The sequence below is a fragment of the Pinus tabuliformis genome, chromosome J (genome assembly GCF_031772625.1).
Source record: "Pinus tabuliformis cultivar Carrire ecotype Pingquan chromosome J, CPIR1, whole genome shotgun sequence".
Taxonomy (NCBI): domain Eukaryota; kingdom Viridiplantae; phylum Streptophyta; class Pinopsida; order Pinales; family Pinaceae; genus Pinus; species Pinus tabuliformis.
Window position 1 is genome coordinate 155597820 of NC_142295.1, and position 15905 is coordinate 155613724.

Below are 15905 nucleotides of genomic sequence, written 5' to 3' on the forward strand. Positions count from 1 at the left end.
AAAAATAATAATAGTGTAAAAGCTAAAGATCACCAAAAGACCCAATCTTAAGGAAAAATAGGTCAACAGAGGTAAACTTTTATTTGTGAAACAACGAATGACTTCACTGGGGCTATGGACACTTGCTAGAAACAGAGCGACGTTCAATGTCAACTGCTCTCAAGGGGTGTTCAAAAGTTTATGTTTTGTCTATTTTTGGCCCATGAATCTATAATTTCATATACTAGCCTCCTTGCAGGCATCCCAATTACATATCTATGTACTAAAGTCTCCAGTTGACGCTAACTTCATCGTCTATATTGAGTTCATCAATTTGGTCTTAACAGTTTAATCTCTAGACCTATATATTAAGTCTCCTTTGAACCATTACATGACAAACAAATTTGTAATTTTATCATCTTAACACTTCATTTGAAAGAGTAGAAATCAAGATAAATGAAAACATAATTGATAAAACATGAGGTCTAATCATGTGAATTAAAAGATTAATCAGTAAAAGAGTATTTAAGAACTCATCCATCAACAAATTAAATTTTTTTAAGGAAAATAACTCATATCCATAAGTTCATAAGCTATAAAAGCAACATAAATCATAGATTGAGAGCCAATGAGACATTATCCATAAAAAAACCATCATAATTTAGTCATGTTGTTCATTGCTATTACAAATTATACAAAATTTATTTGCAGTACAACTGATTTATCTATCTTAAGATATCTATCTATCATAAACTTGGATTACATTCTGGCTGAGGTTCTCAGAGTCCGCAGGAGGAGTGCTCCCTATTGCTTCCCCTATGCGTACCTCCTAGACGATGTTGTAAATTCCAGGAAGGAACACTAGCTATATCCTCAATCCATACCATTCGCTCCTCCATCTCTGTTAGTAAGAGAAACAACCTATCCAATTTCTCATGAAGAGTCTCGCGCCTTCCTCTGCTACTGCCTAATGCACTCGCCATCACAATTCACTTAGCTTATCGAAGGTAGTTTAGGACAATAACATATGTTTAATTCAATAGTTTTTGTTATATTCCTCCTAATTTCTTCACGTCGTTTCTGCATTAATGCCTCACTTTTATCCATCGCATCTCAAAATCTTGTTCGTGCCAAACCCATATGGGGCTGACGTTGGTATGGTGTTATTCCATAAGAAAGATTCTCGTCGTCATTTGTTCTAGACCCCATAACCCAACCAAAGGCACTGGGTCTCCGTTCTTGGTCCTTCGCAAGGAAGAACCATCCCCAGATGGAGCCAATGTTATGCCCCCAATTCCCCCTTTTGAACCTTAAGGGAAAATTTATAGAGTTAGTTAATTAAACCCCTTTTTAAGTTATGGAAGTAGAGATACATGTGAATGCGCTTGCAAATTTGAGCAGTCAATTCGTATCTTTGTGAGATTAACGGTGGAGAGCGCGCAACGCAATTATTCACGGCAGAGTGTTAACTTTGTTGAAAGGCTTGATTAGTGTAAATCTTGGTCTTCTTTCACCCTTTTATCATTGGATGTGCGGTATTTTTCCGGATGCTCGTCATCGCGTTCAAACATGTGTGGAAGTTAAGCGTTGAACCAACACCCGATTAATCATGACCATGAAAATGAATTTTATCGAATGGCCCTTGTTTTATATCAGGTCGAGACATGCTCGACAGTTAAACCATCCCGCCGACCTGATATCATCTTGGCCATCTGCTGAAATATGGCAACAAGAATATTCCAATTTAATTTGTCATTGAATTAAATTGTGAATTAAAATCGAATTTAGTCTTAACAACTACTGGGAAATAATTAATTAATTTATTTTAAATTAATTAGTTGGAGAAATTCAAGTTAGAAGCCTTTCTGAAGTCATGCAAGATTTATCCCTTAAATTGAGGAGATAAGATTGAGTTATATTTGAGTTGTAATTAGTTAACTTAGTTTACTGAGTTAAGTCCAGTTAAATTAGTTCCAAACTGTTTGAGGAACTAATAGTGAGTTAATAGTCAGTTGATGCATTAATGCACTCAACTAGTGCTACTCCAATTAACTAAAGATTCCCTCATCAGAAACTCATGCATGTCTATTATGAGAAAGACCCAGTTGAGATTAGTGTTCAAGGACAGTGTACTATCAGTTGCATGTGTTTTCTCATGGAGAAAAATCATGCAGGCAGTCAAGGGTTTATCCTTGAGGATTGTGCAGTTTTGAAGGATTAGTTTTCCACTTGGTTGAAGGAAAATCATCTAGAAGGAACATCGCAAGGAAATAGGAGCTTGGAGGGTAGAGAGGAAGGTTGGAGAGATGCCAAGATTTCCTGTGAGCATCTATAAGGATTGTACTGAGAGCTGGCTAGCTGTGAGAGCTAAGACTTTGTATAATTCCTATGTATTTCCACCACGTATGATAATACAATAGTGTGGGGTTTTTAGTTGAGGCTTTCCCCAAAGTATTTTCATGTGTATTGTGCCATTGATTCTTCTTCTTCTGGTTATATTGTTCAACTTAATCTTTAAGCTTCCACAAATTGATAGTAGAAGTAGGTTATAGTATTCTTCTTTGATTTATATTGCATTATCGGATTAACCTATAGCAGGTTTTCTACATGGTATCAGAGGTAGATATGTATAAATCTCTACATGGTATTGAAGCTGTGAATAGTATAATGAGAAGAGAATTCGAAGTTTGAAGTTTGGGATTGCAGGTGCAAATCAAATTCATACCATACTTCAAGTTTGGCCAATGGCGTTCTATGGCTTGAGACTCAAGTAGGCCTTGGAAGGTAGCTCGAATTACATATCATGGCAAGATAGAATGGAGGTTGTATTAGAAGACAATGGCTTGAAGGAATTCATTGATCAAGAAATCCCAAAGCCAGGTTCAACTAATGCACAAGAGTTGGCTGAGTGGAAGAAGTGTGTGGCAAAGGTGAGGCGGATCATCCTTGAGGGAGTTCGAGACCATATTGTCTCGAGTCTCCATGGGAAGGATACTCCATTTTCAATGTGGAAGACATTGAAGGAACTCTACCAGAACAATAGCGACCAGAGGAAATTGGTGCTCAAGGATAAGTTTCGAAGAATCAAGATGGAGAAGGGCGATACTATTTCCACATATCTGAACAAGCTCACCACCTGCAGAGATGAGCTTGGCAGTGTGGGAATAACCACTGCCAATGATGATATGGTGAGCCTCGCTCTCCTTGGCCTTCCAAAGAGTTGGAATAACTACCAGGACTCTGTGAATGGAAGGGAGAAACTGTCGGATTAGGAATGACTGTGGTCAGATCTTATGAAGGAGGAGATCAGGAGGAGCACATGAGATGGTTCTTCATCCAAGAATGATGATGAAGAAAATCTAGCCTTAGCAAGTAAGGTAAGGAAAGGGAAGGGGAAGGCTTCCCATTTCAAATTGAATTCTTCTGATGGAGGGAAGAAGGGTGACATGTCTAAGGTAAGATGCTTTAATTGTCACAATATGGGAAATTATGCAAATAATTTCCCATCGAAGAAGTCTAAGAAGGGATCCTCGAAAGGATTGGAAGGTGAGGCATTAGCCTCTTAGTTCGAAATGGACTTTACCCTCATCGCATGCATGGTGTCATCGATGATGGGTTGTGTCTAGTACCTTGACAGTGGAGCCTCATTCCACATGACCGGTGATAAAAATTTATTTAGTGCCTTGGAGGAGAAAGACCTCAAGATGCGCATAGAGATGGGTGACAACGGAAGTTATAGTGTTTTAGGAGTGGGCACAGTTGCTTTTCAAAGGGAGCATGGAGATCCTCTCACCTTGACAGATGTGATGTATGTGCCTGGACTGAAGAAGAACTTGGTATCGGTCGCGATGTTGGAGGACAAAGGCTATGATCTTGTCTTCAGTAAAGGAAAGGCATTCCTAAGACACATAGACACGGGTCAGACCAAGAGGATAGCGATTCGGGTGAAGAATCTCTATAAACTAGAGGTAGATGATTATGCAACATTGAGTACGAAAGAAAAATTGGTGGAAAGCCAAGACATTGGTGAGTTGTGGCACAGGCGATTGGGCCATTTGCATCATGGGGCTTTGAAGATAATGAAACAGATATCTACAGGACTTCCCAAAGGTAAACTTGAGCAAGTTGACACATGCAAAGGTTGTACCTTGGGAAAGTACACCAAGTATTCCTTTCATGATCGAGACAGTTGAGCAGAGGCTATCTTAGAGCGAGTTCATACTGATTTGTGTGGACCATTCTCGACGGCATCAAAAGGGAAGAAAATGTATTATGTGATTTTCAATGATGACTATTCTCGTAAATGATCGATTTATTTCATGCAGAAGAAGGACCAAACTTTCAAAAAGTTTTGTGAGTTCAAAGCTTTGGTCGAGAAGGAGTCAGGGAAGAAGATCAAGGCCTTGAGAATCGAAAACAGTGGATAATATGTCTCTCAACAGTTTAAGGAATTTTGTGTAGTGGAAGGAATTAAATGAGAGTTGACGACACCTCATAACCCACAACAGAATGGGTTGGACGAGAGGAAGAACAAAACTATTGTAGGGGAAGAAAGGGAAATGTTGCATGACCAAGTCCTACCACTTCACTTGTGGGCTGAGGCATGCAACCCAATGGTATATTTGCAGAATAGAATCCCACATTGCATACTTGGGATGAAGACACCATAGGAAGCTTTCTCTAGTAAGAGACTAGATGTGGGTCAGTTCAAGATCTTTGGCTCATCGTATATTTCCATGTGACAAAGGATGCACGGAATTAGCTTGAGCTAACAACAGAGTTGGGGATATTTTTGGGGTACACTGATACACCTCACAACTATCGCGTGTACTTTCTTACCAGTCGGAGGACAATGGTTCGCAGAGATCTCAAGTTTGATGAGCAGAAGGCCATGCGAGTTTCCCTTGATAGGGAGCTCCAACTACATGTTGTGGAGGAACTGTTGGTTCCTAAGGAGGAGGAGCCTTAGACTGATACAGATAAAACACATGCAGAGGTTCCAGGAGTGGAGAGATCCACTCAAGCAGAGTCTACCATAGATGGATGGAAATGCACAAGAGAATTTGACAGATTGTTGGAGGATGCGAGAGAGAATGTGGGAGCACCATCTTCTCAGCATAGACTGTTGCACTAAAAATTGTCAACTTGACATTCTGCTATCTGTGAGTTCAGTACCACTCATACTTTCCTCCTCTTCAAGTCTAAAACATCAGTTCCTCATATCAAGTCTGGAAAATAAGAGAAAAGCTCTCAAAAGTCTTTAAAACTCTGGTTCCGCATGTTCTCTTTGTCTTACCTACGGTCCCGTACTTAATGGTCATGTCTCCTGTGCACCTGACTGCACTATCTCTATGTTAAAGGTGCATACCCCTGTAAAAGTTAAAAGGGCGCGATTATACTCTGAAAAACTCACTTTCAGTCATTTCTAGAAGCTTCTAGAAGGAATCTTGAGGTGGCAAGTTCGCTCTTTTAAGGTTCGTGTATCCCATACCTTAAGGAGCTAACCCCTTAATGTGAGGAGCTTATCCCTTTGAAGGAGGATTCTATCCCTTCATAGGTGGACCAATAACCTCCTCCTCTGCACTATAAAAAGAGGCATTGGGCTGGTTACTTGGAAGGAAAAAGCTTAGTATTTTTTGAGGTGAAATGTTGCTGGAACTTAGTCTTCTTTAGTTGATTTTTTATGAGGAGAGATTACATACCTCTAAGATCTAATTTAGAAGAGTGCAAGGCTTGTAAAAGTAAAGGAAAATCCTATTTCGGACCCCAAGAAGAGCTTGTTCAACATCAAGGATGGAAAGGTTGTAAGGTTCTTCTACTTCAAAGTTAATACAAATAAATTTGTTTTTCTCAATAAGTTGTTGATTCATGGTTTATTTTATGGATTCCTTAATCACCATAATAGACATGATTTATAATATTTGCTATGCAGGTGCTATTTAATGTTCGCTTGTTTGTAATTACAAGTCTTCAAAGGTAACTCTTTCGAACAACTAGAGGATGACTACTACGAACAAGCATTGGATATAAGGTAGGATCTTAAAACCTTTGTAGTATTTATTTATAAATTGCATATGTCTAGAGAAAGATAGGTTTGTTTGTCCATTTGTTGCTAGACTATCTTCTGATACTAGGGAGATCAGTCTTGTTCTCAAGATCAATTTATCCAGCCAACAAATTGGCGACTCCACTGGGGAATGGTATTTGATTTGGTTTTATTTTGTTTTGAATTGAGAAAATAGTTTGTTTTCTGGTTTTTGATTGATGTATACTGGCTTGGGTAGCTTTCAAAATCTAGGAGTATTTTTGTTTTTTTTTTTTTTTTTTCGGGGGACTGCACTTTCTCTTTACAAACAGTGTGAGCATCTCCGCATTTTTCCTTTAGTAAACAGTGCGGAACCGCACATGTTGATTTTGAAGCCTGCAGACCCTGTTAAAATCTTTTGAAAAACTTAAAATATCTTCTTCCAGTTAACTTTAGATTTGATTTAGGATTTTTAGTATCTACCCAGATCTGTATTTTTCTTGTCAAAAATCTCTTGTGAGTGAGTTCCGATAGTATTTTTGTTTTGAATGATTTTCTAGAAGTTTTGCATGCTTGGAGTGGTTTTCACTTTGTCTCTGTAGTGACTCAAAGATTAGAAGCTTGAGAAACCTTAGATCACCCTGGTGTCTTTTTGTCTTCTTCATGAGTCTAACTTGGTTGTGAAATCTATCCTTTGTGAGAAATAGATTTAGTTTTCTCGTTGCAAATCTTTGAACAAACTTTGTTATAAGTTCTGAATTTCATTTTTACAAAAGAAAACATATCTGGATGTTTTTGAATGGTTTGTTATTCTGAGCAAATGAATCCTTAGTTTACTGAACAGCTAAGTAAAACATCCTCAAAAAGAATTGAAGCTTTTATTCAATTAGATTTTTAAAGTTTTTAGATCTCAAAATTAGTTTTTGTAGTTTTCAGTGTTTTTCTAGAACTTGTAGATCTCTTTTGAAGCAAATTGTTTTTTTGGTAGTTTCGAGTTTTGAAAAGAGGAAGGGATTTACTGTGAGAATTAATTATTTGTCTCGTTTTGAGTTCTTATTGAAAAGACAAAAATATTTTCTTTCCATTTCCATGTTGAAAGAGAGAATTGTTTCTTAAAGAATTGCATTCTCGAACTCTTTCTTTTAGGTAGAATTTCATTGAAAGAAAAACGAATTGCTTATCATTTTAGGTGCATTTTTTAGTGTGTTTGGAGTCGATTCTTCACACCATCAAAGTTTTATTTCCATACCTATCGACTTAAAGAACAACCCATAAAAGCAACGCTTAATTAAAACTAATCTAGTAATTTTTTCTATTTCTAGGGCTCTTATCGCCAATATAGATTAGGCTAGTATCTTGGAGTAGGGAGTAATTAATTCTCCAAGATAGTTAAAACAAACAAGTAGATACATCTTGTGGTAGGAAATAAATCCAATTTTAATTGATACACTCTGGGAAGCTTCTCTTAAAGGAGTCAATCACGAGATCATGTCCGAACCTTTGAGACAATCAATTTTGTTTCATTGGGAAAGATAGAAGATTTGTGTGTAATATAAACGGTAAACCTCGGATTAACCATTGTTGAGGAGCCTGAGGTCACTTGTTGGTAAACCTCAGATTGACCATGTCGAGGAGCCTTCAAGGGGATTGAGCTTTGTTACTCTGCCCTTACACGTAGATCGGATCGTAGACTGTTCCCCTAGTTGTATTTGTTGTTGTTGGTAACCTTAGTGTCCATAAACTTAAGATTATTTCCTAAGGTGACGGTGAAGGAAAGATCTCACTGTACCTGGAGTAGACGTCGACTAGACTCACTTGGACTCTCTGGGGGGTTCTCTTCACTCGAGATGGTTTTGTGAAGAAACTTGTGCCAGTCTGTTTCATTAAGCAGGTTGTCAGGGTAACTGTTCCAACCACCCTTTCTGTATTAAACTTATGCTAAGTGGGATTTCATCACCAACTAGTGTTTTTAGTACGGGAAGTTACTATTTATGTGTGGTTTGAACTCTTAGATTTTTTAGGCGTGTGTTTCAGCTGTTTGTTTCTTTAGAGACTTTAGGTGTTTTTATTGAAATTTTCTTTGTTTGCGTGCGATTAATTAATATTTAATCGTGGCCAAATTATCGAGACAATCTCGTAGACTTTAGGGGAAACCTCCTGAGTATACACCAAGCCAACTTGAAGGGCTACGAGCTCTCGTATCACCTAGTGACAGTAGAGTTGGATCACAAGAAGTCGGAGAGTCATCTTTAATTGTTCATCCTGATTATCAAATACAAACAACAGAGCATATTCAAGATCCAATTTCATTTTCCGAAGTTACTGGTAGTATTTCTCCTTCCAATGAATTAGCTAAAGAACTTGAAATTTCTAAGCCTGACACTGAACTTGCTATTACTCCAACTTTAGGATTTGCTTCTCCAACTTCTAGTGGTCTTGGTTCACTTAGGGTAAAAAATATCATTACTCAAAATCTTCCTTCTGGCCTCATTTCTATTGAAGAACTTGTTAGTCCAGATGAAGACGTAACTCTTCCTGAAAACCAACAGATTTTAAGTCTTAAGGAGCGTGAATCAATATTCTATGGTCCTTTTAGGAGTGATGCTTGTTATTTATCATTGACAATTTTTTTAGAAAACCCGGGTCTTAGTTTTTCACCACCTCGAATTCCTTTTCATCCTACACCAAGAGGTTATTATCCTTCATCGATCATGTCAAGGCAGTCATCTATGTTTTCCCAATCACCGGAAACGTTTTTATCTGGTGGTCCTTCTATTCCTTCGGGGTACCAGTCACTCTCTGGTACCTTTTCAGGAGCAATTCCTCGACCGACTGAACAAGAGTTATCATTTGGTATTAATGGAACCCAAACATTGAACGCAGAGCAAATCCTTAAGATGTTTGGTAGTATTCCAAATCCTCAACCTCAAGGTAGTCAGTTACTGCCTGGGGGGCAACCCCAAGGTAGTCAGTTACCACCTGGGGGGAAGGTAGTCAGTTACCGCCTGCAGGGCTATCTCAAGTTTTTCAACCTTCAGGAAAGTACATACCCCAAGGTCAACCTCAAACTCAGTACATACCCCAAGGTCAACCCCAGACTCAGTACATACCCCAAGGTCAACCCCAGATTCAATACGTGCCTCAGCGTTATCAACCTCAAGGTTAGTACCCAACTCAAGGTTTCCAACCACCTTCTGGTCAATCATTTTTACAAGGAGCTGGAAATGTACGACTTAATTATCAACCCTACGTTCAACCAGGTTATGGTCCTCCATATGCACAACCTTTTATGGGTCCATACTCCAGAATGAACATGGTGTGGGATCTGTCTCATACTCAACAGACTTTGCAACCTAATGTGCAGTTACCTAATCAACCTAGATAGCCTTTGGTTTCTGGTCCAACCCAGCAACCTGTCCAACCTACTGTTCAATCCCTGCACCTGTTTTAGTTCAGCAGCCTAGGCCTAGCACACCTCGTACTCTACCTCAAACGGTTGCAACTTCTATTCAACCTACAACACCTGTTTCTGGAGTATCTGTAGCTCTAGTTTCTACTATCCTTGCATCAGTGCAAATTACTCAAGTCTCTGTGCCTTAGTCCAGACCTACAGTGCAGACTTCAGTCTAGATACCTCCAGGACAAGTTGGTACAAGTACGATTGCTACAATTGCCACAAGTCAACCACAATTCACATATAAACCGTACCAAGGACAGTATTAATTTGGTCCTACTGTACAAAACCCAGTTTATCACTATCAACCATATCCTGGCTATACTCATCAACAACCTCAATAGCCCCAGTTTGGTCCAGTTAATCATGGTTTTCCAGGAGGTTATAGCATTCCAAATGCAAATCCAATTCCAGATTATCCTGGATATCCTCCTCCTGTAACCGGTTTCATTACTCAAGGTTTTCGTGACCCTAACCATCAGTTACCATTTATTGCAACTTTGGATTTACCTGATTTGTCGCGCCTTACGAACGATCCGATTTACTATCTTCCGTATTGGCCGCCAATGCCTAGTAAGTTGCCTAGTGATATCCCGAAATTAGAGGGTAAGTCAGGTTAGGATCCGTTAAATCACGTTATGACTTATCACCTCTGGTGTGCATCTAATTCAATCATTGATGATTCAATTCGATTACGTCTTTTTCAACGAACTCTTATTGGTCTTGCTGCCAAATGGTACATTGAGTTACCATGAGGCTCTTTTAATAATTTCAATCAGTTAGCCACTGCTTTCTTAACTCATTTTTAGTTGCCTGTTAGATACGACAATGGCACGGAACTGTTAACTTCACTAAAACAATCCACATCCACATATATTTCTGATGATATTCATGAATGGCGACGTAGAAGGCGTTTAGTGAAAGTTTTCATTCCAGATCAAATTTTAGCGGAATGGTTCATGAAATCATAGCTACCCAAAATCACTAAAGATGTAGCTAAGGGAGGAGTTTTCACTGAAGAGAAATTCATTGCTCAGGCTCAGTACCTTGACCTCATCTATATGCAGTCAGGTACTTTACATGAAAAAATCCCTGATCTTCCAAAACACGGTCAAATAACTGTAGCTCCTTCAAGGTCTCATGCCGCTGATGGTATGATTGGTTCAGTTAGTACTAAAATTAAGAAGAAATCTTCAAAGAATTATTCTCTTATAATAACTTTACCTGATTCCCCGACAGGAGATTCTTCTGCTGAAATTTCTGCGGACATCCATGTCGTAGAATCATCTACGAACAAATCAAAATTCGGTAGTAAAAAGAAGGGGAAGAAGAAAAACAAACAAAATTCAAAAGATAAAACAGATAAAAATGAATCTACTGACGAAAAATGGAAACCTCGCTATCCTTGTTTCATTTGTGACGAGGATCATTTTACCAAAGAATGCCCACATCGAGCAGAGGTTTTGAAATTTGTTAAAGGTTCTCAAATGCCTACTATCTTGAAGGATCCTTTCCTACTCAAGACAGTAAGATGATTGGTTCTTCCTCAAATGCCTCAGAAGAACCCATTATGATGATGTCTCATGTCAGGATTGTGACGCGATCGCAAGATTATGGTAGTAAAAATCCTATTGGTGGTAAAGATGCAGAATCTTCTAATTTAAACACATCAACTACACCTCCTCCTGGTTCTAGTCCACTACAGATAGAGAAACCCAACCCTGACTTAGTAATCAAATCGCCTGCTGAAGGTGTACTTCGTAAATCAGCTTTCAATCCACATGTGAGAGCTACTCAGAATTACAACATTGTTGAAGACTTAGCTATTTCCCCTTCAGCAATGTCAGCTTTGGAAGTGCTGCAATCGTGCCTAGCACAGCATAATTACTATTTTCTATTATAGGAGTTGTCAATATTCAGGATTAGAACTTAATAATCTTCAAATTAGAGAATAGTACACCCCACCTACCTCATCATATGGCTTTCCAGATTCCATTTTTAGTAAAAAACAGACCTTGCTTTCGGATTGTGATTAATGAAGGGGCTTCCATGTGTATTATGTCGATCCAGTGTTGGAAATAGCTTGGTTCTCCCACACTCAATCAGTCTCTGACAATTCTAAAGGATTTTGATGGTCGAGGGTTCCATCCTTTTGGTATTTTGCAGGATTTATCTATAGGGGTCGAAGGCAAAACTGTAAATCTAGATGTGGAAGTGGTTGATGCCCCTCTAGATTACAACCTTCTCTTGGGTTGCAGTTGGTATTATGCTATGACTGCTATTGTTTCATCTATTTTTCGACTTATCAAGTTTCCTCATAATGGAAATATAGTTACAATAGACCAGCTGGCTTATTTCTCATCTGACCCAGCCTCTACAGATAGTATTCAGCATATCGGTAAAACGACTATCCCTTACAAGGATGTTGGCATAGGTTTGATTAAAGATTCTGGTTTACTGGGAACTTTTTCCTTCCCTCCTCCTAATGTATCACCTTCTATTGCAACTATTCATATGATTTCATCGAATACTGTTACTTTTGATGATCCTTGGATCGTACCTTCCGATTCTGAGTTGGATTCATTTGGTGACGTGATGCCTTTGAGTCCCTTTGAAATTGCATATCAAGATGTACAGTTGTTTTCTGATTCCTATTCAACCGAAACTGATCCAATGAATGTGGTCCATGGGGAATCACTTTCGATATCAACCTCAGCTACATCAACACTTCCTGATCCTGTTCATACCGATGAGCAGATTCGTGAAATTTTGTCTGTTGATGATTTACCATGGGAAGATCTTCATCACTGATCTTTGTTTTTACCTGAGCTTGTTCATTTTGAAAACGATTTTTCTTCTATTTTCACTACTGATTATGTCGAAGACCCGCAAAATCCATTGCAACATTATGATTCTGAGTTAAATTTGGAAAATATCTCTCGAACGGTTCCTATTGACATTTCAGTTAAGCCTGGAATTATTGAAAACATTCGTATAGGTGCTTCCTATATGGATGATGAAATCCAGACTTATAAAGCCCTATTTCAAGAATTCCGTGAATTTTTTGCTTGGTCATATGAAGAAATGCCAAGAATCGATCCATCAATTGTTGTCCATGAAATTAAAACATACCCGGATGCTAAACCTGTTCGACAACGCTTGCGTCAAATACATCCACGCAAAGCTGCTGTTATCAAAGCCGAAGTTGAGAAATTACTTCGTGCATGTTTCATTTATCCAATTCCTTTAACCGATTGGGTATCGAATATTGTTCCTATCAACAAAAAACAAGGAACAATAAGAGTATGTATCCATTGTAGGGATATTAATCGAGCTTGTCCTAAAGAAAATTATCCAACCCCCTATATCGATCAAATTATTGATGATTGTGCTGGCAATGAAATTTTCTCCTTTATGGATGTTTTTTTCAGTTACAATCAAATCAACATACTCCCTGTTGATCAACCTAAAACAACTTTCATTTGCCCATGGGGGACATTTTCTTATTGCAAATTACCCTTTGGATTGAAGAACGCTGGAGCAACTTTTCAAAGGGCTATGTCTTACGCATTTCATGACATCAAGCACATTGTGCAGCGTTATCTTGATGATTTACCTTCCCACTCATTGCGTAGAGCTGATCATCTCACTCATTTACGAGCTATCTTTAGGAGATGTATGCATTATCGAATTCGGCTGAATCCACACAAATGTGTTTTTTGTGTAGAAATGGGTCGCTTACTGGGTTTTGTCGTATCAAAGGCTAGCATTCGTGTTGACCCATTGAAGGTTGAAGCTATTGTCAATCTACCTCCTCCTTCAACTCTTCACCAATTCCAAAGTTTGCAAGGGAAAGCAAACTTTTTACGTCGTTTCATTCCTAACTACGCCGAGATAACAAAAGGTTTTACTAGGTTGTTAAAAAAAAATGTTCCATTCTTTTGGGATGAGATCAATGATCGATCTTTTGATGCACTCAAACACACGTTGACCCATGCACCGTTACTGCATCCTCCCAATTACAACCAGGATTACTTTTTGTACCTCGCCGCTTCTCGTTCCACCATGGGATGGTTTTATTTCAGGAAGATGAATTCAACAATGAACATGTGATTTACTATCTCAGTCGAACTCTACATCTGACTGAGCTTAAATATTCGCATGTGGAGAAATTGGCCTTAGTAGCTGTCCAACCCGTCCAAAGATTTCGTCACTACATCTTATTACACAAAACCACGGTAATTTCTGAATGTAACCCTATGATGTATATCTTGACTAAACAATTGCTAGGGGCAAGTATTCCAAATGCATAGTTATCCTGCAGGAATTTGACTTGGAATTTGAAAAATCCAAGGCAAAGAAATCTTTGGTTTTTGCCAAACTTATGTGTGATTTCCCACGTATTGATACTGAAACTGTGGCAGAAAAGCCCATTTCGGATAAATCCTTGTTTCTTATCAGTACTCTTGATCCTTGGTATGGAGATATTATTGTTTATCTCCAAACCCAATCTTTTTGGCCTGAAATCTCACGATCTCAGCGACAGAAAATATGTTTCCAATCCCAACAATACAATATTCTTGGTGATACACTTTATCACCGTGGAGCATATTCTGTTTTCCGACGTTGTTTAACTCATGAAGAAGCTGAAAAGGTTCTCAATGGCTATCACTCTGGAGCATGTGGCGGTCATATGTCTGGGTATGCCACAGTCCAAAAGATATTGCGCGCTGGTTATTTCTGGCCATCCTTATTCAAAGATTGTATCTATGCAGTCTAGAAATGCCACAATTGTCAAATCTTTGATCATAAAATGCATGCTCCACCTGCTTCTCTTCACCCTATAATTGTTGTTGGTCCTTTCGTAAAGTGGGGTATTTACTTTATTACATGTAACCCTCACTCGGCCGGGGGGCATGCGTATATTATCCTAGCGGTAGATTATTTTACTAAGTGGGCCGAGGCGATGCCTACATTTTCGGAAGACAGCAAGACTGCTACAAATTTCATATTCAATCATATAATTGCTAGATTTGGTGTTCTTCAATCTATTATTACTGATCATGGAAGTCACTTTCGAAATATCATGATGACTAAACTGACGGATCAACTTGGCCTGCACCATGATAGTTCTACTCTATAGTATCCGCAGGCTAATGGTTTGGTTGAAGGTATCAATAAAATTTTAGTCACTATGATCAAACGAATCATTGGTATTCATAAGTCAAATTGGCATACCATGCTATTTTCAGCACTTTGGGCATATCGGACCTTAGTGAAAACATTGACTAGTTTCACTCCTTTTCAACTGGTCCACGGTTTGGAAGCAGTGTTACCTATTGAATGCGGAATTTTGTCATTACAATTAGCCATAGAATTACTCCCAGCTATTTCTGAAGAAGAGAAAAAAAATTTGTACTTAGCTCGGTTAGATGAGAATCGACGCACTGTTGCAATAGCAAATGAGACTCATGCGAAACAAATGAAATCTCAGTATGACAGAAGTGTTACACCTCGTAATTTTTCAGAAGGAGACCTAGTGTTAGTATATGATCAAGCGAACGATAAGCTAGGGACTGGAAAATTTGTACCTATGTGGCATGGCCCTTACATTGTTAAGCGAAAGCTGGCAAAAGGGGCTTATGAATTGATAGATTTTGACAATGTCTCTTTGGGCAAACCCAGAAATGGACTTTATCTAAAGAAACATTATGCTTAGATTCTGTGTGGAGATTTTTTGTTAGATTAGTTTCTTTACAGCTGGTGTGTTTTAGATTAGAAAAGTGTGCCTAGTTTAGAGAGTGCTCTTATCATTATTCCTGCTTATCTTGATTTTACTCTTGATATTGCAAATTTCGACATCTCTTCAAACATACATTGGTTTTGCTGATGGTACTTGTCATAGTACACGGAACATTTCTTCCACAGCTTGGGTTATCTATTCACCCTCTGATGAGTTAGTGTCTATGCACGGGGTAAGCCTTGGTCAAACAACGAATAGCATTGCAGAGTATAGTGCAATGATTGAGTTATTATCTGAATCCATCTCATTTGGGATTCAGAGTTTGATTGTTAGGTTGGATTCTGAACTCGTTGTATTACAGCTTAACAGGGTTGATGCCATTAGAAATCCAGTGTTATTAAGGTTATTTTTGAGAGTTCATCTCTTGGAACGTGAATTTGATTACATTGAATATCAGCATATTCCAAGACGTTTAATACATTAGCAGATGTAGTTGCTTCTAGTATGATAAATAGACATTTACAATAATCAAAACAGTAAATTTAATAACATTTGATAACATGTTACACAAGATAGCCAGTAATAATGATATATCATAGCATAGAAGTGTGTTTCAAAATATAAATCGTCTTCGATCATAGGTTGAAAAACACCTTATGATCAGAAAAAATATAATACAAAAAGACAAAAATGTCATGAGTCTA